We start from the raw sequence: 24339 nt of genomic DNA on the forward strand, positions 1-24339 counted from the left end.
AGAGACCCAGAGCCCAACCCAGGGTCACGCAGCATCATCACGGCAGTTGCAGGAGGCTGACGGCCTAGACAGGAGGCATCCTTTCAGGGGGTGAAAGGATGGTCCCCTGGTTCTCCCAGAATCTGGTGGGAGCCTTGATGTTGTCTGTGGGGCTGCCCTTGTACCCCAGGGAGCACTGACCTTGGCCACCAGCAGGGCTCTCTGAGGACAAGCAGGGATTTGGTGAACTACACCAAGAAGGATTCCTTGGGTGTTACTCACAGCGGGTGTTTTCCCTCCCTGTGGTGTTTGCTCACCATCCCTCTCTGAGCCCTAGAGTTTGTTTTCCTCTGGTCTGGGAGCCACATACTCAGGGTGAGGGCAGCCACACCCATGCCCTGTGTCCCAGGTCCAAAGCCTCGGTGACCTTGTGGGCAGGGAGCAGACACTGGGTGGGGCTGCGAGGGTGGCCTCTTTATTTGAATCATAGCATCTCCGCCGCTTGGGAGAGGAATGGCCTTAGGAAATCATCTGGCCCAACCCCTCGTGGTACCGATGGGGAAACTGAGGCTCAGAGAGTGGAGGGTACACCCCAAAGTGGCCCAGCGTGGCACTGCAGGCTTTCAACTGAGCTCACTGCACCCTAAACTGTGTGGCGGATGTGGACACTGGCAGGGCCCAAGTCCTACAGCTGATGTGACCCAACTGTGGGGCGTGGTGCTTGCAGAATTGCAGGACCCACCCCTGAGGGCCTGGGGGTGCAGAGTGGGGGGCCTGGGAAGTTCTGGGGATGTGGAGAGTAGAGCAGGGTACCCTCAGACCTGGCTCTGTGAAGACCTTGTTTGTACTCCGCCTCCTGTTATCACCAGCTCCTGCCAAGGCCTGCGACCCTTATTATTCTCCCTTCTGTTTACGCCGACAGCCCAGTGGGGTCTGGAGGTTGTAGGCCCGGAGGCCAGGGCAGAGAGAATGCTCCAGAGTCAGGCTCCGATCAGAAAGCTGACAGGACGCAAAAGGGTGAGGAAGGAAAGTGGACTCTGGAAACCTGAGGCCACCCGTGTCCTTTGTCAGCCCCCTTTGCCGAGCCACAGCAGGGTGCCCAGAGACCAGTCTGCAGGAGGCTGCTGGATCTGCAGTCACTAGGATGAGTTCTCAGGGTCCGCAAGGAGTGTTCCAAGTCAGGGAAGGCTTCTTGGAGGAGGTGGAGTTCTAGCTGGTTCCTGAAGAATGGACAGTATTGTGATCTGAAAGCATTCCAAACACAGGGACCAGCTGGGTCATGGCTTTGAGGCAGGCACTCTGAGGACAGATCGGTCGTGCCAAGTGTGGGCAGTGAAGGAAAAAAGGTTGGAGATGCCCCCTACAGGCCAGATGGCAGAAGAAGGAGGAAGTTTGTACTCGTTTCTAACTTGCTAAACATCCCTGAGATTCCCTGCCCCGCTTCTGTGCCTGTTTGCCTCAGATCTCCTCGGAGTTCCAGGCAGGCCACAGCAGGCCAGGGCCGCAGTGGAAGAGCCTACCTTTGGGGAGGGTGTGAGCAAGTGCCAGGGTCCTAGGCTTCCCCGGGGAGCTGGTGGGCAACTGGCCAAGGATACCAGGGGACCCGGGCTTTGCCAGAAGTCTTCCCCAGCCAGGGAGAATGGGGGACTCAGCCCTTGGGGCACTCTTCTGCTTGCTAAGAATCCAACTCCCAGAGTCGACTACGAAGCTGAGAGTCTGAGGGGGAGGTAGGCTGAGCAATGGGCTTTCTTCTCCTTCCTGTGACCAGTTGCCTCTTTCCTTCTTCTAGGGAAGGTGTGTGGGGCAAGGGTGGGAGTAGGTGACCCTCCCCTAGACTTTGGACTGGCTCAGAGCCTGACGGAGAAGAGGCAACCCTTTGAGCTAGGTGTGCCTGTGATCTGCTGCAGGAGCTGTGGGTGCCTGATGCCCCCTTGGGTGCAGCCCCTCCCCGTAGCCAAGGGCTCAGCCCAGGTTGTGTTCACGACCCACAGAAGCCTCCCTCTCACCTTGCCTATCAGCAGAGCAGCACCTAGGGGCCCTTGGCCTCTTGGTGCCCAGAATTTCACACATTCCCCCCCCCCCCCGGCCCCAGTACTCTGCCCAGCAGCTGCTCAGGCTCCCATCAGCTTGGGGCTGGTCTGGGGTCCCACTCAGGAAGCCTAGAATTCACTTCCTGGAGTAGTACAACAGCTGGCCTCATAGCAAAGCTTCTTCATGACCTCTGGCTCCTGTACCCTCAAAATAGATGGGCTTCTCAGGGGCCCACTTTCCAGGGGGGAATTAGAATCAGAGAAGGCATGAGACTCGGCCAGGGTCATGGGGCCAAGGCAGGACTCACCTTGGATTCCAGGTGGTAGTCAGACTCCTTTTGGGATGGAGCCAGGGTTTTCTGCTCAGACTTACAGCAGATGGGCCAGGGCTTGGGAAGAGGGGGTGGAGGAGGAGAGCTTCTGGGGGATGAGGCGCTCAAGGGAGAGGTCCCGAGTCACCGTCTCTCCTCCTTGGCTCCAGTTACCCTAATTGGCGGGTCCGCTAGTGGTGCTAACATTTACCTGGTAGGGAGACAGGCCTCCTCCCTCTTGAATCAAGATGCTAAAAATAACCAGATCCAGCTTCCCAGGGCCCCTGCCCAGCTATCGCCTGCCTGCCTGCCTCGGCGACCTTTCTCCTGGGTGCTGGAAGCTAATTGCTTCACGAGAGTATGGTTTCTCGTGCTGAGGACTTCCTAGGGGTCTGAGCAGGGATGGCATTGCTCCTGAAACTGAAGAGGGCTCTCTGCAGGGCCTCCCTTCCCTCCCCAGTGTTGGGGTTGTGGGCCCCTGCCAAGACCCTAGCACCCACCCCGTTTTCTCCCTGGGTGCAGTATCCTCCAGGCTGACCACTCCAGCCCTAGATACTTAAGCCCCTTCCTTGAACTGCTGAAGTTTATGCCGGTACCCCTCCTCCTCAGAATTATCCAATGCTCACCTTGAGACATGTACCATGTCCAACACAGTTGTCCAAGGTGTGGCTTCCTACCTTCATGCTGCATGTTCATCCTGCAGGCGAGAGGAGCCCAGACTTTAGGGCTGGACATGTTTAAATCCAGCTGTGAAACCTTAGCTCATTTGTGAGCTTCTGTCTCATCTCTGAAATGGGCATTGTGACTGACTTTATAGCGTCGTTGCAAGAATGAGACGAGGTCATATGGAGAAGGTTTCAGGTCAAGAGAGTCACTCTCTTCTGACCCCTGGCCCCACCCGGCCCTGCCTGTCCCAGGCCAGGAGGAGGCCTGAGCACTTCTGGGGGTTTTTTCTTTCTCTTTCTCTGTAAATCAGCCCTGGAAGCCCCCTACATGTGGTTGATGTATGTGGATTGGAAGAGGAAGGTCTTAAAAGACCCAGGCTGAGAACTAGGGACTGGTCCCCCTCAGAAACAGGGGTCTCTTGCCCATTCCTGTGTGCCCTGCCACACCCGTCCCACCTGTGTGTTTTGTCCAGTTCTTGCCCTGGGTCAGTGTGATCAGATGTGTTGACATTGGCCTACGTGTCCCTGGCTGTGGGGTGAGCCCCATGGAAATGGAAGTGGTTTTCTGGGCTCTATTCTCGCTCACTATGAGAACCTGGGCTGGTGGCTTAGCCCCTCCACGCCTTAGTGTCCTCTGAAAATGGGATAATAATGACTCTTCTGCCATCAACACTGTGAGATTAAACCAGCCGTGTTGGTATGGCGCTTCGGACAGGGCCTGGCACAGAGGGAGCCCTTGGTGCAAGTCCTCTGGTCCTCTTAGCACTCACATTAGTCGTAACCATCCATGGTAATAATAGCAGCCCCCACCCTTGGTTGAATGATGATTATCAGAGGCTGTGTCAGAGGCTAAGCACTTAACAGTCATTATTTAACTTAATCTCCATGACAGCCCTACACAAGGTACTCCTATAATCTCTACATTCCAAAGGAAGAAATCTGAGGCCCAGAGAGGTCACTCACAGTCTGAAAGCGGTAGCGCTGAAAACCAGAATTCAGGTTCAGCCCTGCTGGGGGGTCAGCCGTTCGGCTTTGCCTGGGACTATCAGGTCTTAGCACTGAAAGTTTCGCATCCCCGGAAACCTCTTCGTTCTCAACCCACAGGGACAGTTGATGAGCTAGTCCCCGCTGATCCCCCGCTCCACAGCTGTGCCCTCCGCCTCCCCTGGACCCCTTCCTGAGGGCACAGCCCTGCTCTGCCCCTGCTCCTTCCCACGCCTCACTGGCCCCTCTTCTCACCAGACATCCTCGCCTGTCCCCTGTGGCCTGACCCAGCCTCCCCATCCAGCTTCCCCTCCTCTTCACCCTCCCCTCTGCCAGCTGGGGGGCTATGGGTCGCCCCGAGGGGCTCTCTGTGCCCAGGGCTGTGCCTGCAGTTGGCTGCTGGGTCCTGAGCCACTCTCTCTCCCCATCTGCACTGAGGGCTTTGGCTCCTCTGCGCCCAGCCTTCCAGAGTGGCTTCAGAAACCTCTTTCTTAAAAGAGGGAAGATAAGTGGGCCCCCGCCCCCCAGCCCTGGCCCCAGGCAGTCGGGAGAGATTGCACTGGCCCTTCCGGTGCATTGATGGAGAGCGCTGCTGACAAAGGAGAAAGGTCAGCAGTGGGACAGAGCAGGGTTGGTGTCGGCCTGCCGGCTAGCAGCACCCTCCCCCAAGTCAGGGCTTCCTGGGGGGGAGGGGCCCAGTGCTCCTTGGGGTCCTGGTCAATTCATATTGACTCAGGCAGCCGCTGCTTCAGCAAAGCTGGGCATCGAAGCCCCCAGAGGGCTGGGGGGGATGCCTGGGTCGTCCTTGGCACCTCCCTCTTTCTCACCCCCCGTGGTCGATTAAATCCTCTGAGCCATCTCTGGATTTGGGTCCCCCCTCAGCACCCCTAACCCTCTGCTAGCTCTCAAATCTTACTGTCGTCCTTGCTCTCAGTTACTGAGCTCTTCCCAGTTCACCCCTGCCCGCCCTGGCTTCCCACTGTCACCAGGAATAAAGTCCAGATCCCGAGACTGACATAAAGGTTCTTTTTGAGCTCAGAGAGGCTGCCCAGTGCTGCCTGTCCTTCCCTGAGGACTTGAGATTGCTGTCCCCACCCTCAGATGAGCAGCTCACAGCCCCGGGGGGTTGGAGGGGGCATCCTCCTCCCAGACATGCCTTTCGAGACTCAGTCCATGACTTTCCCTCCCCCAGGACTCCCACCCTCTGGGAGAGGTTGGAAGAGGTGTGCAAGGGATTGGGGCACCCTGAGTGCCAGGCCAGCTCTGCACCCAGCACGCCAGCCTCACCCAGCCTACAGGCTTGAGCCTCAGCAGAGTTTGTAACTAGGGCCCCAGCCCAGTGCTTGGGCCCACCCACACCATGCCTCAGACTCCCACCTTGAAACGCTCTGTGCATTGCCTGCCCCGGGTCTTGGAGGCCAGGAGCCATCTGCTCCCCAGCTCATATGAAGGACAAGCCCCTTGAGGGTAGGAGGTACAGTGGTTAGTGCACAGGCTTTGGGGTCTGACCCCAGCTCCATCACTTACTAGCTGTGTGACCTCAGGCAGTTCACTTCCCTCAGAGCCTCAGTGGTGTCACTTGTGAAATGTGAGTAATAATAGTTCCTTCTTCACAGGATGGTGAGATTCATTGAAATGACACATGTTTGAGGGACGCTGGAACGTTTTAAGGCTCAATAAAGTCACCTTTCATCATCAACTCCATCATCGTCAGGCCAGCGGGTACCATATCCATGAGATGAGGGCCCTCTCCTCCTGGTTATTTGAATGCACCTTCCACTTCTGTTTCTCACTGTGCCCCTTTTGACCTTTTTCCCCAGCGCTTCTTTCCCACATTTCCTAAAATCCCAGGAAGCCCAGCCCTCCCTGGTCTTGAGTTGTCACTGCATAGCTGCCTTATGGACCTTGTCCTTCAGGGCTGGGCCCAGGATTTAATCTCTATTTACCCCACAACTCCTTACAGGGTCCTCAAACACAGTAGGTGCCCGATAAAAGAGTTTGTTCAGTTAAACAGACATTCGTGGAGCCTAAGTCACCTCCAGGAACAACACAGCATGACCAGTCAGGTCCCTGGGCACATCCTCATGTTGGTGAAGGGCCCGTCTGAGGCCAGGGCTGAGCCACCTCCCACCAGGTTACCGCCTGTGCCCACCCTGGGCTCCTCCATGCAGGCCTTGGGGGAGGCAGGGTGGTGGGTTTAGGCCAGTGCATTGGAAGGTTTTTCAGAGCTGGTTTCTCTCTGGTCCTCTGCGCTGTTCCTGTGTTTTGTTTGCCCGGGTCCTTTCCCCACCCCCATGGTTCTCTGTTAAATCGTGTTATTATATTTAAACAAATCAATTCCATTGCAGAGTTTTTCCTGTCCTAATGATGAGTTTGCAGCACAAATGCCATTGATTTCTCACAGCCCTGAAAACCAGTTGATGAATAGCACCGGGCTTGTCTTTGGAGAGGCACTTAGAGCAGCTCTGGGCAGCCCCCCTGCTCCTTGCCCACACTGCCCCCCATCACCACCCCACCCCCACCCCATACTTCTTCACGTGGGGCTGAGGCTGGGTGATAAAGCCGGACCCTCGGCATCCTCCGCCGGGGGTGGGGGGAGATGTCATCACAAGGGGCCTGGCCCCTCATGCTGGTGAAGCAATCATAGTGGAGAACTGTATTGATTTTGGCCAAAGGCAGGAGCGCAACTTACAGAGCAGAGAGACCGTGCGGTGTGATCTTTGTCTTCCCTTACAAGTTTAGAGCACGGTCCTGAGTGGCAGCAGATAACGGCTCAGGCGAAGCTCAGGTTTCCAGACCTCGATGGGACTGCTGTGTTTTAAAGGGGTGGTTCAGAGGTGAGGGGGAGAAAGAAATGGCAACCCACTCCAGCATTCTTGCTTGGAGAATCCCATGGACAGAGGATGTTGGCGGGCTACAGTCCTTGGGGTTGCAAAGAATCTCTGAGCACTCACTCCCTCACTCAGAGGTGAGGGAGCTGCCCCCACTGGGGAGCTAGAAACTTCCCTTTGTGAAATCCTCCCCAACCTCCTGTGTCAGGGTCAGACTGCCCCTTCAGATCACTGACTTTGAGTTTAGGAGGGCCGCCAGGGCTTGGGTGGACACGAATGATTCTTCCCACCTCCGAGCTGGGCAGCCTGCTTGACAGGCGGTCCCTGGAGAGAGAGGTTCAGCTGCCACAGGAGCCTAGTTGGGCCGGGATAAAACGGGAGGGCGCAGAGGAACTGGGACACACTGGAGTGTGTGCTTCACTGAAACCCCTCAAAAGTGAACGTGAAAGTCGCTCAGTCCTGTCCGACTCTTTGAGAATTCTCCAGGCCAGAATACTGGAGTGGGTAGCCTTTCCCTTCTCCAGGGGACTTTCCCAACTCAGGGATCGAACCCAGGTCTCCTGCATTGCAGGCGGAAACCCCTCGAAGTTATCCCTAAAACTATCCTGGATGGGGCTGTGAGCTGGATTGCCCACTGCTTCTCCCGGAGCCTAATTCAAGCCTTTGTTTTAGACAAGAATGTGGCCTGGAGTTGGGAGGGCTGCGTCAAGGTCACGGCACAAGGCGGTGGAGGGGCTGGGGTTTGCGCCCGGGATGGGGGCAAGGCCCCTCTGGCAGTGCTGGTGCACCTGCCCCCCCACCCCGGCCGCCAAGGTTGGGGGCAGGGCAGAGGCTCTGTTGCAGGGAAGACAGACCCCTCACTCAGGAGACCCCCGCCTCCCTTGGCCCTCAGATCCAGTCCCCCTCCCCACCTCCCTCCCCGAAGACAGACCTCCTGTCCCTCCTAATCAGGTTAGCCTCCTGCTCCCTGCTCACTCTGCTGAGCTGGGCCAGCTGCCTCTAATGGCCTGTCGACCTGGCCCTCCCCCTGGCTCTGGGGCGGGGGAGGGGAAGCTCAGAAAAGAACTGTGAGTGGGAAGGGGCTGCCCAACTCCCTGGATTCAGACCTTCCCACGGCTTCTAGGATGACGTCCAAACCCTTAGCCTGGCATCCAAGACTCGTCAAAATGAGGCCCCACTTCGTTCCCCAGTCTTCATAGCCCTGATGGACTCTTCACTACGGTGTGTGCATACTCAGGCGCCCAGTCGTGTCTGACTCTTTGTTAACCCCATGGGCTGTAGCCTGCCAGGTTTCTCTGCCCATGGGATTTCCCAGGCAAGAGTACTGGAGTGAGTTGCCATTTTCTTCTCCAGGGGGATCTTCCTGACCCCGAGATCTAACCCACGTCTCCAGCTTGGCAAGCCACCAAGGAGACCCCTTTACTACAACCACAGGAAGCTATTTCTTACCTCCCTGCCTTTGCACATGCAGGTCCTTTTGCTACTTCCCCACTTTTCCGGAAACTCCTACGTATCCTTCAAAACCCAAATCTGGTCTCTTCCTCTGGGCTGCCTCCTCTCAAGACTCTCCTGCCTCTGTCTCCCACTGGATGCTCCATTGGTCCGGAATTCAGTACTACTGTGTTTGGTTGCATTATTCTGAGACCTGCTTCCCCTTGAGTTTCTGGAGGAAAGGAAGAACATTGTAGAAAAATATGCCTCAAGGTGCAGCAATGAAGGAATTGGGCCAGCAAAAAAGAGAGAAGTGGGGGCCGAGGAAAGAGACAGACAGGAGTGCACAGAGCAGCTGCTCCCAGCCCCTCCACAGCACTCTAGCTTGCTTCCTGCCAGGGAGGCCATTCCCAGTGACACATGTGGGGCCTGAAATAGACATGTGGGGGCCTTGGTGGTGCACTTGGACAGCCCAGTGCTAAGAACCACCACCACCCATTCTTTGGGCACAGAAGCTCCACTCTCCTCCCGGGGCCCTGTCCCTGCAGCCAAGACCCCTCCCCCAGCAGTACCCAGGCCTTGCCCCTCTGTTCCTGCTAACTTTGTTTTATAAATAAACTATATAAATAGGCTCCTCTGATTCCTCGGAGCAGGCAGCGTTTAAGGACTGGGGCACTGCTGCAAGCATAATTGTACTACCGAATCCATCAGCTGCCTAATTACCATTCATTTTGCATTTATTTCTGCTAATTAAAAAGAGAGAAACTCCTAACAACTTTTACGTAAATACTATATTTGTTCTATGTAAAGATGGGATGCTAATTTGCTGGTGATTAGCTGATTATCTAATTTTATAGCTGTCACACAGGCTTGCCCTGTCTCCCCTTTGAACCCCAGATGCCGCTTGAGGCCCCTGATCAGGTGTGGGAGGAAAGGGCCCAGGGAGGTCTGTATGCATGTTTAGAGGGTCTGTCTGAGGCCTAGGGGTCCTCTGGATCACCAGATGTCACCAGGGCTCAAGAGGGCTGCAGTCTGACCCATGGAGCCGGGAGGAACCATTGGCTTATCCACTGTTTCTGCACAGATGGAGACACTGAGGTTCGGACAGGTCCAGCATCCCTAAGTCAGTCCTTAACCCAAGACTCCAGTAACAGAGATGTACCCAGGCATTTAGACTTCCCCTCCAGCACTCCCTCAGTATAGAGGTATTGTCAGGAGGAATTTGCAGCCTCTATTTGCAACTGGAACAATATCTGGACCAAATTCCAGCCCAAGTGGAGGAAAGACATAGTCTGGTCTGAGCCCATGGCCCAAACCAGACCCTCCATATGCCCTCTGTAAACCTCTGCCTCCTCACACTTTCCCATCCAGCCAGGGCTCGGATCCTCCTGACATCACTTACTGAGGCTCGCCTCGTCTCCCAGTCCTGGCCTTGCACACCGTGGACTACTAGGACCTGTGTGAGGATCTGAATCTCAAATCTCAACATCATGCATTTATTTCAGTGTGAATTAGGAACAAGTATAATTAATATATCAAACTTGTGATTTCACAGACAATATTGCTTTAGATGAGTTTAAATAAAAAGAATGCGATTGGTTCAGTGATTTAGAGAACAATAAGTAAATGATTTAGGTGAAATCTGACATGGTTTAAAATTTTCTAGTAACTGAAGTTGGGAACACACTGGCAGAGGGTCTGAGAACACAGGTCAGGGGCCAGGTGGCAAGTCCAGGGTCAGCAGCAAAGACTCGAGGGCAGGGTTGGCCAGTCCCTGGCCTGCAGGCCACTGCTGCCCCACCCCATGGCTGGGCCGACAGTGCCCCTGCATCATGCCCTTCTCCCAGCCCAAAGGCCAGTGGAATTAGCCCCCGGCAGAGGAAACCTCTGCCCTCAGAGGCAGTTTATCCGGGACTGTTTCTGTCTCAGGACGGCCAGGAAGTAGAGCGTGTGACTTCTCGGGCTCCCTGGCCAGACCGGCTTCCCTGTATTGGTGCGCAAGAGCCTGCATGACCCTCTCCTCTGTCTTCCTCGATCCCGACAGTCTGAAAATGGCTAGTTCTAGATGGCAAGGGAGAACAGCTTTGACCAGGTCGGGGCCAGGGTCAGCTTGGCCCATTGGAAATCCCCGAGGCGACGGTTCCGGTCCTGACCACTGCTTTCTGCAGCCTCATACTCCTCCTTTGTAGATCGTGAGGTCACCGTGCCTTTCTCCCAGGGTTGCCAAAGGGATTCTGAGAGCCACGTGCAAAACTCCTCAGAGGAGCGCGCTGTGTAGCTGGTGGTGAGCCCGAGTCCTGGCCTGGGGGCCAGGGGTGGGGGGCCCCTCTGCCTCCTACCCGCCGCCACCGTGTCTGTGCGAGGTGACCCACTGCCGCCAGAGATCTCCCGCTCATCTGCCCTTTTATCGCCCTGCGCACAATCAGGGGAAGCCTGGAAGGCGGCGGGGGCCTGGCAGATGGAAAACAAAGAGAGAACAAAGGCGCTGCTCCGAAGAGGCCAAAAGGCAGGAGGCCTCCTTCCCCCACCGGTCCTGGCCAGCCTGTCCCCACCAGCGCCAGGCCTGTGCCACCCCAGGCTGCAGGCCACCTGGCCCGCCCCTCCAGAGACTAGCCCTAGCCTCACAGGGGGTCCCCACTTGCTGGGTGACCCTCGGAAAATCACTCCACTCCAAGCCACCTTTTTCTTATCTGTAAATGAGGAAGTGGGAGAGCTTGCAGGGTGTTCTCCAGCAGACCCCACCCCTCTCACCTCTGCTGGGGTCTCACTGAGGCCAACCCATTTCTTCCCACCCCCTGGTCGCAGACGGTCAAGTTGGGGGCCCACTTCTGCCCATGGAGAGGACCCCAGAGTTTCCTGGGCCAAGCGAGGCAAACAGGAAGCCCGTGTTCACAGCATCTTGGTGCTGGGTATAAGCATTTGCATGGAATGAATGAATGGCTTAATCAGATGGAGGCTTAGCTGTCAGCCCATGGTCACTGCTGCTGTCGGAGCCTCCAAGAGAAGGGGAAAGCCCTGGACCCTCCAGAGCAGTTGCAAAGAGGAATGGTTGAGGGCTCATAAGAGCCCCAACGCCAGGCTGTATGGATTCATATCCTAGCTGTGTGCCCTTGGGCTACTTTCTTAAACCTTTCTGTGACTGTGTCCTCATGTGTTAAAATAGGTATAGTACCTACCTCATAAGCTGTGTTGAACTTACAGGACTTAACTCACATAAAGGACTTAGAAGAATATCGACCGAATAAGATCCATTAATACTGGGTATTATTATTATCAGCAGTTCTAGCACTGTTGTTGTTTAGAGGAAAGGTCAGCCTCCTGACCCCACCCCTGTACCGCCTGGGTGAAGGTGAGGTTTTGCTGGCAGCTGGGAGGGCCACAGGTTGCCACCACGATCATTTCTGTGTAAGCATTTCTGGTAAATTGTTTAAAGGGGCCTGACTTCCTAAGGTTCTAGGAATTTGTTATTTCCTTTCTCATTCCAAATATGTATGTGTCAGGAATTCCCTGGCAGTCCAGTGGTTGGGACTGTGCTTTCACTTCCCTGGGGGCCCAGGTTCAATCCCTGGTCGGGGAACTAACATCCCTTGGCAAAAAAAGAAAAAAAAAGGAAAAAAGAAAAAAATGTAATTGTACATGTATTTCTAAAGAGGACCTCCAAAATAGTTTACGCTTCAGGTCCTGCAAACCTGGACTGTCCCCTGCTTACTCCTGTTACCTTTGATTGTGTTTCTGGGACCTGGCCACCTCAGGAGGATGGCTGAAGCTTTGGGGCTGGAGGAACCTAGCCTTTTACCCTCTAAAGCTGTGTATGCACCCCAGACTGCAGTCTGTACCCTGCACCCCAGGTCAAGGGAGCCCCAGAGAGGGCAAGCAGGGAGAATGGGACCCTCTCTTGATGGAGACCCTGGATGTGCAGAGTCCAGGTACCAAGTGGGTCCGAGTGCCCCTGCACTGCGGGCTGATGTCCTGCCCGCCCCCCGCCTCCCCTCCTCCACCCTGGGCGGGCTGGGTGGGCAGACACAGGGGGCGGTTGGGGCCGTGGGAAGCAGGTTGCTGAGTAGGAACAGTTGCCGCAGAGGCTGCCACCGGTGGGGCTGGCTGTGTGCCAGTCCCTGGGTCTCGTGTCAGGTAGGTGGGGACTCAGGATGGCCCCTGCCTTTCGAGAACTCTTGAGGTAGCTGGAACCACAAGATGTGCACCTGGAGGGGTAGAGAGTGGGCACGGTTAGACCCTGTCGCATGAGGCGTCTCAGGGAGGAGCTGAGAGAGCCCAGAGGTCAGGAGTGCTGGGCACTTGTGGGGAGTGGGGGAGCCTCCTGGAGGATGGGCCCTTGCCTGGGGAGGCCCCCAGAGCAGTGGGCGCCTTGGGTCTTGGCGCCTCTGCCAGCAGCGGGGCCTCTCAGCCCAGGCTCTGACAGGGACATTTATAACTCACAGCTGTGCGGTCCTGGGCCCAACTGACTGTGGTAAACCGATCAGGCTTCAGGAAGTTGAGTCCTGAGGCCACTCCCCACCCCGACCCCACACTCTCCTTCACCTCCTGACACCCACATCCTGTTCTGGGTGGGAGGGGCGGACAGCTGGGGCACAGGGGGGCTGGGGGCCCAGTCGGGGGTCTCTAACCTGTGGGCAGAGCTGGAGGAGATGGAGAAGTTCAGTGAAACCCCAGAGCTGCACGGCAGGGCCTCCGAGATCACCAGGATCTGCCCCTCAGGACACACACGGGGAGACTCAGGCCCAGAGAGTGCCAGGGACCACCCAAGAGCCCACAGGGGCCGAGGAGCAAGAGATCAGGCAGTGGGGCTTTGGGGTACGCGCTGTGCTTCCATATCTAACTGGAGAGGGTATTAAGCGTCTAGCCCCTACTGACCAACACCGGCCTGAGGGAGCCCAGTGGAAGAGGGCAGAGGTGAACCAGAGCCGCAGAGGATCTTGGGGAAAGACACAGAGGATGCTCGGACCCTGGGGCTCTGCACAGCCTGCAGCCCTCAGTGGGAACATCCCATCCTGAGACCAAGTTCCTCATCAGGCCTTGTGTCCACCCAGCTAGCTTCTCACAGCAAAATTCACTGGAAGGAATGGTCATGCCTGGTTCTGGGAAGAACAGTACCAAGAGCTTCCAGCATACCATGATTTCAACCCCTTTACCTCCCTGGGCCTTGTTTGCTAGCCAGTTCTTGGGCTTGCTTGACCAACCACCCCTCCCCCTGGCCTCTTTCTCCTCCCTTACAAGGAGAGGGATGATAAACAGTGGAGTTTGCCAAAGCTTGGCCCACGTAACTCTGGCAACCTGTGACAGAGTTCTAGAATGAATATTTGAAAGAACATATATTTTTGTTTTGTTATTTATATCCTTATTCAGGTATATTAGAAATGTATAACTAGCTTAGCAAACCAATGATTTCACAGATATGATCCCTTTGGACAAGGCCAGATTCATTAGAGCTAAAAAAAATAATAATAATGTGTTGAAGTAGAGGCAAATATTAAGTTGTCATACAGATAGCACTCAGCTTGAACTGAGAATCATGCAGTATGTAGGAGAAGGACTGAAGTTTGGGCAACACCAGGGCTCTTCTCTGCTTTAAACTCTGGTTCTTGACCTCCTCCAGAACTGTGCCCCCACAGGCAGGAGGGGACGAGGTGGGAAAACCACCTCCTGGTTTTCCAAGGAGGTGGACACAGAATGACTCCCAAGTGTTGGGATCTGGTGAACAATTCATAATGAGGAAAGAATTCAGGCAGGGGTCAAAGAGTGGCTTTGGAAGTGACTGTCGGCTGGCCAGCCGTATGAGATAATTCCCCGAAGCCAGGCACAGCGCAAAGAGTACACCACGGGCTTAGAGGCCCAGCTAAAAATACCCCCCGACAGCTTCTCCCTGTCACCCTGCCTGGGGCTGCACAGGAAGGCCCTGGCTCTCTGCCTTTCTCACCAGGAAGAAAAAGACAACAACATAAAGCCACCAAGCCCAGAAAAAACAAAACTTACATAGATTTCACATTTTGTTAAGACTCCCACCAGGAGGAGTTGGCTTGCTGGCTGGAGCACTACAGAGTGGGGAAGATAGCCAGCTCTGATAAACCAGGCATCCTGGGGCATGCTTACGGGGCCTAAGAGGGCACCAAGATTAGACCACTGATGATGACAGAGGTGGGGAGAGTGGGCTGCCACCTGTGTCCCTGGTTGCTCACATGCATCTCTGGCTGCTCACATGCGTCCTGTCTCTCTCCCCGTGTACCCAGGACGAGGAGGAGGAGGCCCGTTGGACCAATGCTGCGAGGGGTGTGAGGATTAGAGCCGCCGTCCATCATTCCCCTGCCAGGGCAATAAAGGTAACACCAGACCCCTGACGCCCTGATGCCCGGGCTGCACTGCTACCTTCACCTAAAACCTGGCCTCGGGTGAGGTGGGGCAGTGGGTGGTGATGAGGCAGGAGTTATCAGCCTTTTCGCCCAGCCCTTCCTGCCCAGCCTTCAGAGCTTCTCTATTAATGCCTTGCGTGTGTTCAGTACAAAATGCTTCTGGTTGAGCCTCTATTTTTTTGGGGGTGGGGGGGTGGGGGGATGGGTGACAAAATGCTTCTGGGCTTCAGTTTGTCCATCTCTAAAATGGGTCCCCTACCATTCTGTGAATCACTTGCGCCTCCTTGTTATTTGGAGCTAAGCCATCTTCTCAGCCCAGCTCAGTTTGAACCCTGGGAGCAGAGCCAAGGGTCCCAGCCCTTGGGGGTGTAATATTAAAATCATAGGGTCTGCAGGGCCAGACAGGGCTTGAGAAGAAAGGATTTTCTAGGGCAGCCCTGACTGGAGATGTGTCTCAGTGGAGATGTGGCTGTGGTCTCCTTTGTGGCAGGATTTCAACTCCAAAGTGATCTCCCTCGCAGCTCCGGGCAAGAATTACCATCTGCATTTTTAGACTGTAGAACCAAGGCACAGGCAAGTTTATGTGCCTGCTGCAGTCACACAGCAAGCTCTGGCCGCACTGTAGCAATTCTGCTTTATCCTGTTTGCTATATCAGTCTCTATACGTCTACTGAACTGCAGGTCTGACCAGAGAAGTCTGGCTGTTGAGCCCAATAAACCACTAGTCTTTATTGTGTGCCCATGGTGGGATCCATCCATTCATCCACCCATCATCCATCCACTCACCTACCCATTTGTAATCCTCCTCCTCAACCTTCCTCCTACCCATCCATCCATCTATCCATCATCCTCCCACCCCAGTCATCCTTCCATTCACTCATCTATTCATTCATCTCTTTATCTACCCATTCTTCCGACCATGTATTTACTCATGAATTCACACATCAAACATACACTGACTCATATCAGGCCAGCCCTGTGCTAAGGGCTGGGTTTTGAAGATAGATCAGCTCCAGCCCTGCTCTGGAGATGGTGCGCTCTGTGATAGAGGTTGATCCATGATCTCAGAGCCAGGCTCAGTTCCTTAAGGTCAGTGTTCGAGGCCCCTGTGGTGTCTGAGACTACATGAGGAAGGGAGGAGCAGCCACATGCTGGTTCTACAGGCAGGCATTCGGGGAGTGCTTTCCAGGGGAGGTGGTGTTGCTCAATTATTAATGCTCCAGCTGTTTATTGAGAAAGTCTCTGTGCCGAGAACTGCTTGATGTTTTGGAGACCTGGCAGGGAATAAGACTGACAAAACTCCCCTTCCTCATGGCGTGTACATTCTCATGAGGAGACACGGACAGCAAATACTTAAAACAAGATTGTGTCATGTCAGATGATGCTAAGTTTTAAGAAGAGAAATTAGCTGAGTCAAGAAACAGAGCCTACAGGATGGATAAAGTGTTCTTAGACAAAGGATGATCAAGGAAGGCCTCTGACAAGGTGACATTTGAACATTGACATGAGTGGAAGGAGGGAGTGAACTGGGGCTCCCTTGGCATGTTCAAGGAAGTGGCAGGGATGCACGTAGAAGAAGGGAAGTGAGAGGTAGGAGGGGCAACCAGAGAAGTCCTGGGGGACCCACTCACCTAGGCACACAAAAGTAGGGCAGGGAGATGGCTGAGAAGCTGTTGCCCACATCCAGGTGGAAGGTGGTGGTAGCTTGGGCTAGGGTTGCAGGGGAAACTGTGGGAAGTGTCAAAGTCTGTATTTCAAAGATCTTGCAGACTGGCTTGTGGGTGGATTAGAAGTGGAGGACGGGGGAAGAGGGGACAATCGAGGAAGGCTCTTGGGTTTGGGAAAGAAGACACTGGGAGAAGAGGTGGCTCTTTTCCTCAGCAGGGGATGATGGCAGGGAGGGCTGAGGGTGGCCAAGAAGCTGTGTTTTAGACCCATTAGGTTTGAGGGGCCTTTGAGACATCCAAGGGGAAAGGTTGAGAAGGCAGTTGGATATATGAGTCTGGGAGGCAGAGAGAGTCCCGACTAGAGATATGAATGTGGGAGCTGTCATGTATAGATGGTGTTGCAAGCTGATGAGGTCATCTTGGGAGTGAGTGCAGATAGAGCGCATCAGACGCCTGCCTCTGAGTCATGGGGCATCCAGCCCTTAGAGGGAGGGAAGATGGGGTGGAGGCCATGAAGGAGATGGAGAAGGTGCAGCCAGGGAGGGAGGGAGGAGAACTGAGGGGACAGGCTCTTCGTGGATCAGGAAGGTTTTGCTGGCAAATCAGGGAAAGGACTCTCCAGGTAGAGACAACAGCATTACAGAGGCTCAGAGACCTCAATCACAGAGCCATATCTGGAGAGGAGTGTTGGAGAGGTACAGGGGACCAAAGCAGCTCCCCATTCCACACTTGGCCACACAGAGGCCAGTGCCCATGGGGTGTCTGGCTGAGCTGTGAACAAGTTCATGTTCCGGGGACCCTCCCTGTCACCCTGATTGGCACTCCCTGATCTCAGCTGATGTCTTATACTTTGTACTTTCTTTTAAGAACCTTTGCCAACCTCCCCCAACTTCCCACCACTCCTCTAGGTCTCTTGGGCCCCTGAGACCTCCCCCTCGGCCGGAGCACTTGTCTGAAAACACAGGGCTCAAGGCAGCAGCTCAGGAGCTGTCTGCAGGGCAAGGGCACCCAACAGCTTCCTACTGAATCTCTAAGCACTGCCTGGATCCTGTATCTTAAAAGAAACTGTAGAAACTTCCTGGACTATGAGCTGCCCGCTCACACTCACGGAGCAGAGGTGCTCACTGCCGCTGGTGGGCCAGCGCATGCGTGTTTGGGTGGGGAAGGATCGGCCTTGGTGCCCCTGCAGTATTTCACACCCAGCACTCTGCTCATGGTGTAGAGAGGGACCAGGCTCATTCAGGGAAGGTTGCAGACAGAAAGGCTAGGCAAGGGTTCCACAGGGCGTGAGATGGGATGGGAGGTGCGGGGAGGGCATGTGGTGGGGCAGCAGCATAGGCCAGCTCCTCTGGCTCAGCAAACACAGCCTGCTGTGCCTGGGAAGACCTGCTGGAGAAGGGATAGGCTACCCACTCTAGTATTCTTGGGCTTCCCTGGTGGCTCAGCTGGTAAAGAATCCGCCTGCAATGTGGGAGACCTGGGTTCGATCCCTGGGTTGGGAAGATCCCCTGGAGAAGAAAATGGCAACCCACTCCAGTATTCTGGCTGGAAGAATTCCATGGACTTTATAGTCCATTGGGTCGCAGAGAGTCGGACACGACTGATGTGCAAAGGCCCAGGAGACTTCTCCATACAGAGTACACGATGGAGCCAGGTGGGGACTTGGTGACCCGCCGCCAGTGCCCTGGGGAGGTGTGCCTGTGACTCCAGAATGGGGACCAGGGGATCCGTGGGAAGCCGCTTCGATGCTGTGTGGCTCAGTGGCAGGCCGGTGGCAGAAGGCTATGGGTAATCTAATTAGTGTGCCAGGCGGATGGGCCAAGTAATCCTATGCCTTTAGACTCACTTTTCTTTAAGCCTGCCCCCACCCAATCTCCCGATAAATCCTTCCACTGCCTGGGCGACTTCAAGTGGCAGTGGATTTATCTCCATTGAACAGATGGGTAAACCAGGGCCCGAGAGGAAGAGGCTTGCACGATGCCACAGCTTGTAGCTGGCAGGATGGAGCTTTGAACCGGTCCACCTGAACCCCAAGTCTATGCTCAGCCCTGCCTTCTCCCATCTCCCGGGCTCTCCTAGAATATCCAGACTTGCAAGCACCTTCATGTAAACCACCTTTCCAACAGTCTCATTTTGTCAATGAGGAAACAAAGGCCCAGAGAAGGTGAGACACTCACCTAGGACTACACAGCAAGCCCAGGGCAGAACCTATACCAGAATCTGATCTGGCCCACTGTGTCCACCCAGCTCCACCCCCGCATCTGCAGGCCAGGGGATCGACCCTGCCCACTTCCTCTTGGAGCATCCACTGCCTTCCTGTTCTCCAGCAGCCTTTGGCATTCTCTCGGGCTGAAGGCACCAAGTTCCTCATCAGAAGGCTCCATTGTGCCTATTGTTTAAATATAGATTACTAATGAAATGCCTTTTCATTGCCTTCCCAGTGAATAGTTTCCGTGTAAAGTTAATTTGCAGTGTTATGTAAATTCTGTTTAACTTCAATCAAGTTTCTAATTATGTTTTTACCGCAGTAATTCCCATTTGATTTGTCATCTCCTGTTAGGTATTTAATGTTCGGGTGGGCGGGTTTGCTTTCCCTCTGTCTCTCGGTTTTCCAAGGCCCGCTCCCTGCCTGACCCCGTCTGTCTCTCCTCCTTTGTTCCTGCTCCCTTCATCCCCTGCCACTTCCCTGTGAATCATTCCACCTCCTCTCCTTCTTCCCTTCTTCCTCTGGTAACCGCTCTGCCTTCCTTTCCTAGTCCTCTCTGCTCTCTCTGGCTTTGTGTCTCCCTCCTTCCACTTTCCCCACCTCCCTCCTGTCCTTGCCACCTCCCTCATCTTCCTTTTCTTTCCATTTCTCCATCATTCTTTCTTGGCACTCGCTCTTCCTCCCTCTGCATTCCTTCTCTGTCTTCCTCCACCCTCTCCCACCCCCTGCTCTAGCCCTCTCTCTCTCTCTCCTGTTCTGCATCGCTAGTCTCCCCTTCCCCAACTTTTCTCCTTCCTCACCCCTCCACCCTCTTCTTCCACCCTATAGACCCTCATAGAAGCTGTGTGTAGGGATGGCTTCCTTGTGTGCCTGGGACAGACGGAGGATGAGAGGCGGGCTAACTGTGCATCCCTGGTGAGCCCAGGGCCTGGACTCAGAAGCCTTGGGAGGAACATTGTAGAAGGACCTTGCCCAGTGCTGGGGGCCTGGCCCTGGTACGGAGGGAGCTGGCTAAGAGTGTGGTTGCTAAATGTGGACTCTCTGGGTACAGGTTCTGATCTGCCCCTTATTAACAGTGTTACCTTCAGGTTGCTATCTATAAAGTGGGGTGACAACGTCACCTATCTTGTAAGGTCGTGAGTATTCAGTAAGATAATGTATGAAGAAGGGCTTAGCTTGGCCAGGGAGACTGACCCGAACTGGCTTTCATTTGAGAACTCTCAGCCTCACCCCTCATTTCTCTGTGGCCTTCCTAAGGTGCCTCTGCAGTGGATGTCCGTGCTGCTAGAGTGGCGGAGGTCAGCCTTGAGGTCAGGACAGGCGGGTAACCAGCCACAGACACCCACAGAGCCAGCGGCTGTCCCCCGGGAGCCAGGTCTCAACCCTGCCTGTCAAGAGATGTGAGTGACTTCCTTCTCCCTTAGACAGCTGGTCTTGGGGCTGTGAATGTGGCGAACTTGCTGCTCTGGGAGAGCATCTGAGGCACAGACCCCCCAAAGCCAGAAGACCCTGGGTCCCAGACCTTTCCCCAACAACAGACCAAACACAGAGCTGCTCCCACCAGGTTGGATAGTTGCCCCCTTCCCCCACTCTTTCATGTCTGTGTGTGACCCCGGATGCCCCTTGCACTGCGCCATGGCCTCTTGGCTGCAGAATCACTGCTGTGGGTACTAGGCCCCGACAGGCCCGTCACTGACTCACTTGGACATTCCCCTCTGAGCCCCAACTTCCCTGCAGCCCACATCCAGCACTGGGCTTTGGGGTTCTCCCCACCATCCGCGGCTAGGTGGCCACAGTTTCCCAGCAGGCATCTGCCCTCTGGGTGGGGAGGGCGGAAGGAAAACACCAGACACAGCCTCTGCCGGTCGCTGCTCCTCCCTCCTCCTCCCCCCTCCTCCCCCCTCCTTTCCCCTCCTCCCCCCTCCTCCCCGTCCGCTCTCTTCCCATCCAGCACGTCCCTGGCGCGTCCAGGAAGCAGAAAACAAGTGTTTGGAGAAGGCATTCTTCTGGGTGAAGAAAGGCAGGCTCGGTCCCTTGTCCTTCAGACACAGAAACCCGAGTTGGCCCTTCCCTGCCTGCTGGGCTCCATGACCACCTGACCTGCCGCAAGTGGCTGTGTGTGTGTGTGCGTGTCTGTGTGTGTCCCTGGTCCAAGAAACCTTAGCTGGTCACATGGCTGCCTTCCCTGTTTGTCTAAGTAAGCAGTTCAGGCCGGCTGCAGCCAGGAGGCTGAGACAGGCAGCTAGGGGCAGGGGGCCACACTGGGGATGGTGGGGAAGGTGGTGGTGGATAGAGGGCAGCCCCGAGCCAAGTCCTGGGTTTCCTTGGGCTCTCGATTTGGTGTGGGGGGGCCCTGCTTCTGATCCCCTACCCTTCCTGGACCTCCCCCACCTCCATCTGTTAAGAAAAGATATTGGGCTTGCTCGATAGAGAACACACCCAGCCCTGAGCCAGAGAGGGAGGGCACCCTCCTTCCAGGAGCAACTCAGAAAGGCCAGAAAGGGCACATGGACACAGCCACCCCCGTGGTATCCCTGGAGCGTGCTGCTGAATCCTGGACCCTCAGCAGCAGAGCGCAGGTCAGCATGTGGTCACACATCCAGCATGCCATTGATTAATCCAGCTACTGTGTGCCAGGACCTGAACTGAGCCAAGGGTAGGGTTGTCAGCACACAGGGCTTCCAGAACCTCTGTGGACCCCCACCCACACCTATGACATATTTTCTTCCTGTGGGATGGGTAGGATCACCTTCCACTACAAAGACCCTGTGCTTCCATTGTGAGGCAGCCATGTCCCACCCCACTGCCACTCTGGAAGGATGAAACCTCAGCATTGGGTAGGGGACTCCAGGAGGGGTTAATAGACGTCACTGAATCCCTCCTGGACCAAGCAACTGGGGTGAGGGTCCCCATCCTCCAGAGAGGTTGACATCAGAGCCAGACTTCCGGAGCAGAAGTGGGTAGAGTGCAGAGGCTGAGCTCAGACAGCTAGGGTCCTTCTCCAAGCCCACGCAGACAGCAGAGTCCAGGGGAATCCTCTGAGTAGGGCCTTCCTTGATCTTCTGTGTTTACCTGACCTGCACACTATGTCTTAGCTGTAGAGAGACCTCCCCCTAGGTCCTGGAGGAGGAGGAGAAGTGTTGTGGTGGCCTGGGGAGCTTCACTTCTGAGTGCCTGCCTGGGTTCCAGTGTCTGTTTATCCCCCTTCCTCCCTGCTCTTCTCTCTCTCCTTCCTTTGACAAACATTTCCTGGTGACCAAGTCTGTGCCAGGTCTGCACTCAACCCCAGCCCTGGAGATGCTCACTGCCAAGCTGGCGTCAGCAACATCTCAGGGTGAGCTGAGGGTCCAGGGAGGGCTGAGACCCAGGCAGAGACAGTCACTGGTGGGAATCAGGCTGCGGCTGACCCCCCAGGCTGCCCTGGATTCAGGGGAGACTTAGGCACACTTTCCCTGGGTGGACTCAGCCAGACTCTACTAGGTTCTCAGGTTAAGGGGCACAGAGAGCTTGCCTCAGGGCCACACAGAGCATACCTAGACCTCGTCTCTGTTGTGATACGATTTGGAGGTGTTCAACCTTAAGGGTCCCACAAGCTCATGAGCTCAAGGCCGTTCTGATACAGCTGGAAAACATCAATCCAGAAAAGGAATAGAGATGGGGTGGCCAGTAATCGAGTTGGTGACACGGGCCAATCATCCTTCCACCCACGATTGAATATGGATTCTGGCCAGGGTTATTCTAAAGTCTGCGTATCTCTAGCCTTGACTTGCATCCCCCAGGGTCAGGAGGCTCACTGTTGCCCCATGGCTATCTTAGTAACTCTCCATGGTAACTTAGGCCTGGCTGCCCACCAGGCTGAAGTCTGGCTTCTGTCTTCCACCCTGCCTACCTCAGGCCCACAGACTTGAGGTTTTAGCCCCCCTAACCTAGTCTTCCCCAGACTTCGGTGCTTCCAGGAAGATCATTAGGCTGGGCCCCCAGACAGCCCCGTCTGGGCTTGTTTCTTTGGACTAGTGTGGACATGTCATCAGTGTCCTGCCCTGGGCAGCCGAGGTGAAGCCCAAGTGAGTCCCTGGCCAAGTGAGCAGGGCCGTCTTCCCAGCATAGCCCCTGGATCCTAGCTCCATCCCCGTCATCCTTGTCCCCAGAGTGATCTCAGGCAAGGACCAGCCCCATTCAGCCCAGGCTGCCTCCCGTTAGTGCTCCTCCCCAGCACTGAGCTACAAGAGGCCTTTGTCCGTGGTGGGCCCCGTGGTGGCTGCTGGAAGAGTTCTCTGCCCTCTTTGGGCTGTTTGCTTTCTGAGTCGCCTATTTGCCCAGCAGCCCTGAGAGAGACCTGGGGTGCTTCTCCCATAGCCTGTGCCCTAGGCTGAGGGCCTTTGTTCAAACCTCTTCCCCCTCACTGGGCCAGTCCACTAACTTCTCCACTCCCACCACATCTCCACCTGTGGACAGGTGAATCCCCAGCTCCTGAGGCACATGGAATGGGTTTGGTTCACCTGGAGACGATGGGTCTAGGCCCTAGGCCGAGTTCCCATCCCACCCAGACACCTGACACTTTTAGGGATTCAGGCATCCCAAACTTGGGGGGAAGGGGTGGTGGAGATGAAGGCATCTTTCTCTGGGTGCTGTTCCCATGGATTGGCATCACATTGTCCTGGGTGTGGGGTCTTCCCTGCCCAGTGGGGGATGCCACACCCACCTTTTGCAGAAGTGTCCCTTATCTTTGCCCCCCTGAGAATCTGTCCTTGAGGCCTGAGATCCATCGTTCTTTAGCATCCCTCCTTGTCCCAGTCCCTTCAGCACAGCTCCTTGGAAGTGACGCTGCCCAGATGGGGCAGACAGTGACCGATGACAGGGAGAGGCCGGTTCCTGCAGTCCCTACTCAGCTGTGCCTGAAGTCCCAGGAATAAAACCCAGTGGAGCTTTTGTCAAAGCCTCTTGCTGGAAAACAGAGAGATGGAGGTCTAGAGGTCAGAGGCCAAAGGCCACCGAGGAGGCCAGTACAGCTGCCCCCTCCTGCCCTAGAAAAGTTGATGCTTCTCAGGAAGCCTCCACAGGGCCCTGCTCTCTCCTGGGCTGGGAGGGGCCAGTGGGACAGGAAGCCAGGGCAGGCCTGGAGGATGGGACTCAGGGTGGCCTGGGCCAGAGCCAGGGATGAGGCGAGACCCAGCCCTGGCCTGGCCCCAGGACCACAGGCGCACAGGTCACCCACCCAACAGGAAACCCTGCCCGGCACCCCCTTTGTCCCACCCCGTGTTTCCCGCGGGTGGCGCTTTTACTGTTTCCCGTGGGAGCTGCTGCCAGGAATCATGCCCTCTTGAGAAAGGAAGCTGGACCTCAGGCTCGCAGGCTGCCCTCCCTCTGACCTATTCCAGCCCCCTCCCAGGGCCTCCCATGGGTGGAAGTTCTGGCTCCACACCCGTCCCTCAGCCACACATGCTGGTGACTTATCTTCTCCTAGACGATCAGTCACCCTATTAGGAGCCTGGCAAGAGAAACCTCATAGTGGGACCAGGCCTGGGAGCCCAGAGACAGGGTTTTTTTGTCTGGGATCCATCACTAGCTTGGTGGTGCATGTGGGCTAGTCACTCGACCACTCTGCAGAAAGAGGAGAGGAAAAAGCTTTGCCAGCTATGAGCATCCCATGAGATAAAGGGTTTGGAGGTAGGATGAATCTCTACCCTGTAAGGACAGCCATGTTTGGGGTTAATTGGCCCAGACCTCCCTGCCCTCCCCCACTGCATCTTGGTGGGGCACAGTGTCTGTGATGGCCCCTAAGTGGGGAGAGAGATGTGGGTGCTTCCAGCGTCCTCATGGGGAATGGAAGTCATGACACTGGCATTGCCCCTCTCTGCGTCATCCCATTG

The 24339-nt window shown here is 55.5% G+C and overlaps 1 protein-coding gene across 4 annotated transcripts in view; it reads left to right on the plus strand.

The window, feature by feature from the left end:
* Window positions 1-24339, plus strand: part of ZMIZ1 (zinc finger MIZ-type containing 1) — a 191507-nt gene that overhangs the window by 5295 nt on the left and 161873 nt on the right. For 3 of the 4 annotated variants that reach the window (XM_061161920.1, XM_061161917.1, XM_061161919.1), the window contains exons 2-3: window positions 14477-14566; window positions 19727-19869. The gene's annotated coding sequence lies outside the window, so the exon portion shown is untranslated. The remainder of the gene's footprint in view (window positions 1-14476; window positions 14567-19726; window positions 19870-24339) is intronic. The other variant, XM_061161918.1, reaches the window with a different exon arrangement.

Source organism: Dama dama, chromosome 15 (genome assembly GCF_033118175.1).
Source record: "Dama dama isolate Ldn47 chromosome 15, ASM3311817v1, whole genome shotgun sequence".
Lineage (NCBI taxonomy): Eukaryota > Metazoa > Chordata > Mammalia > Artiodactyla > Cervidae > Dama > Dama dama.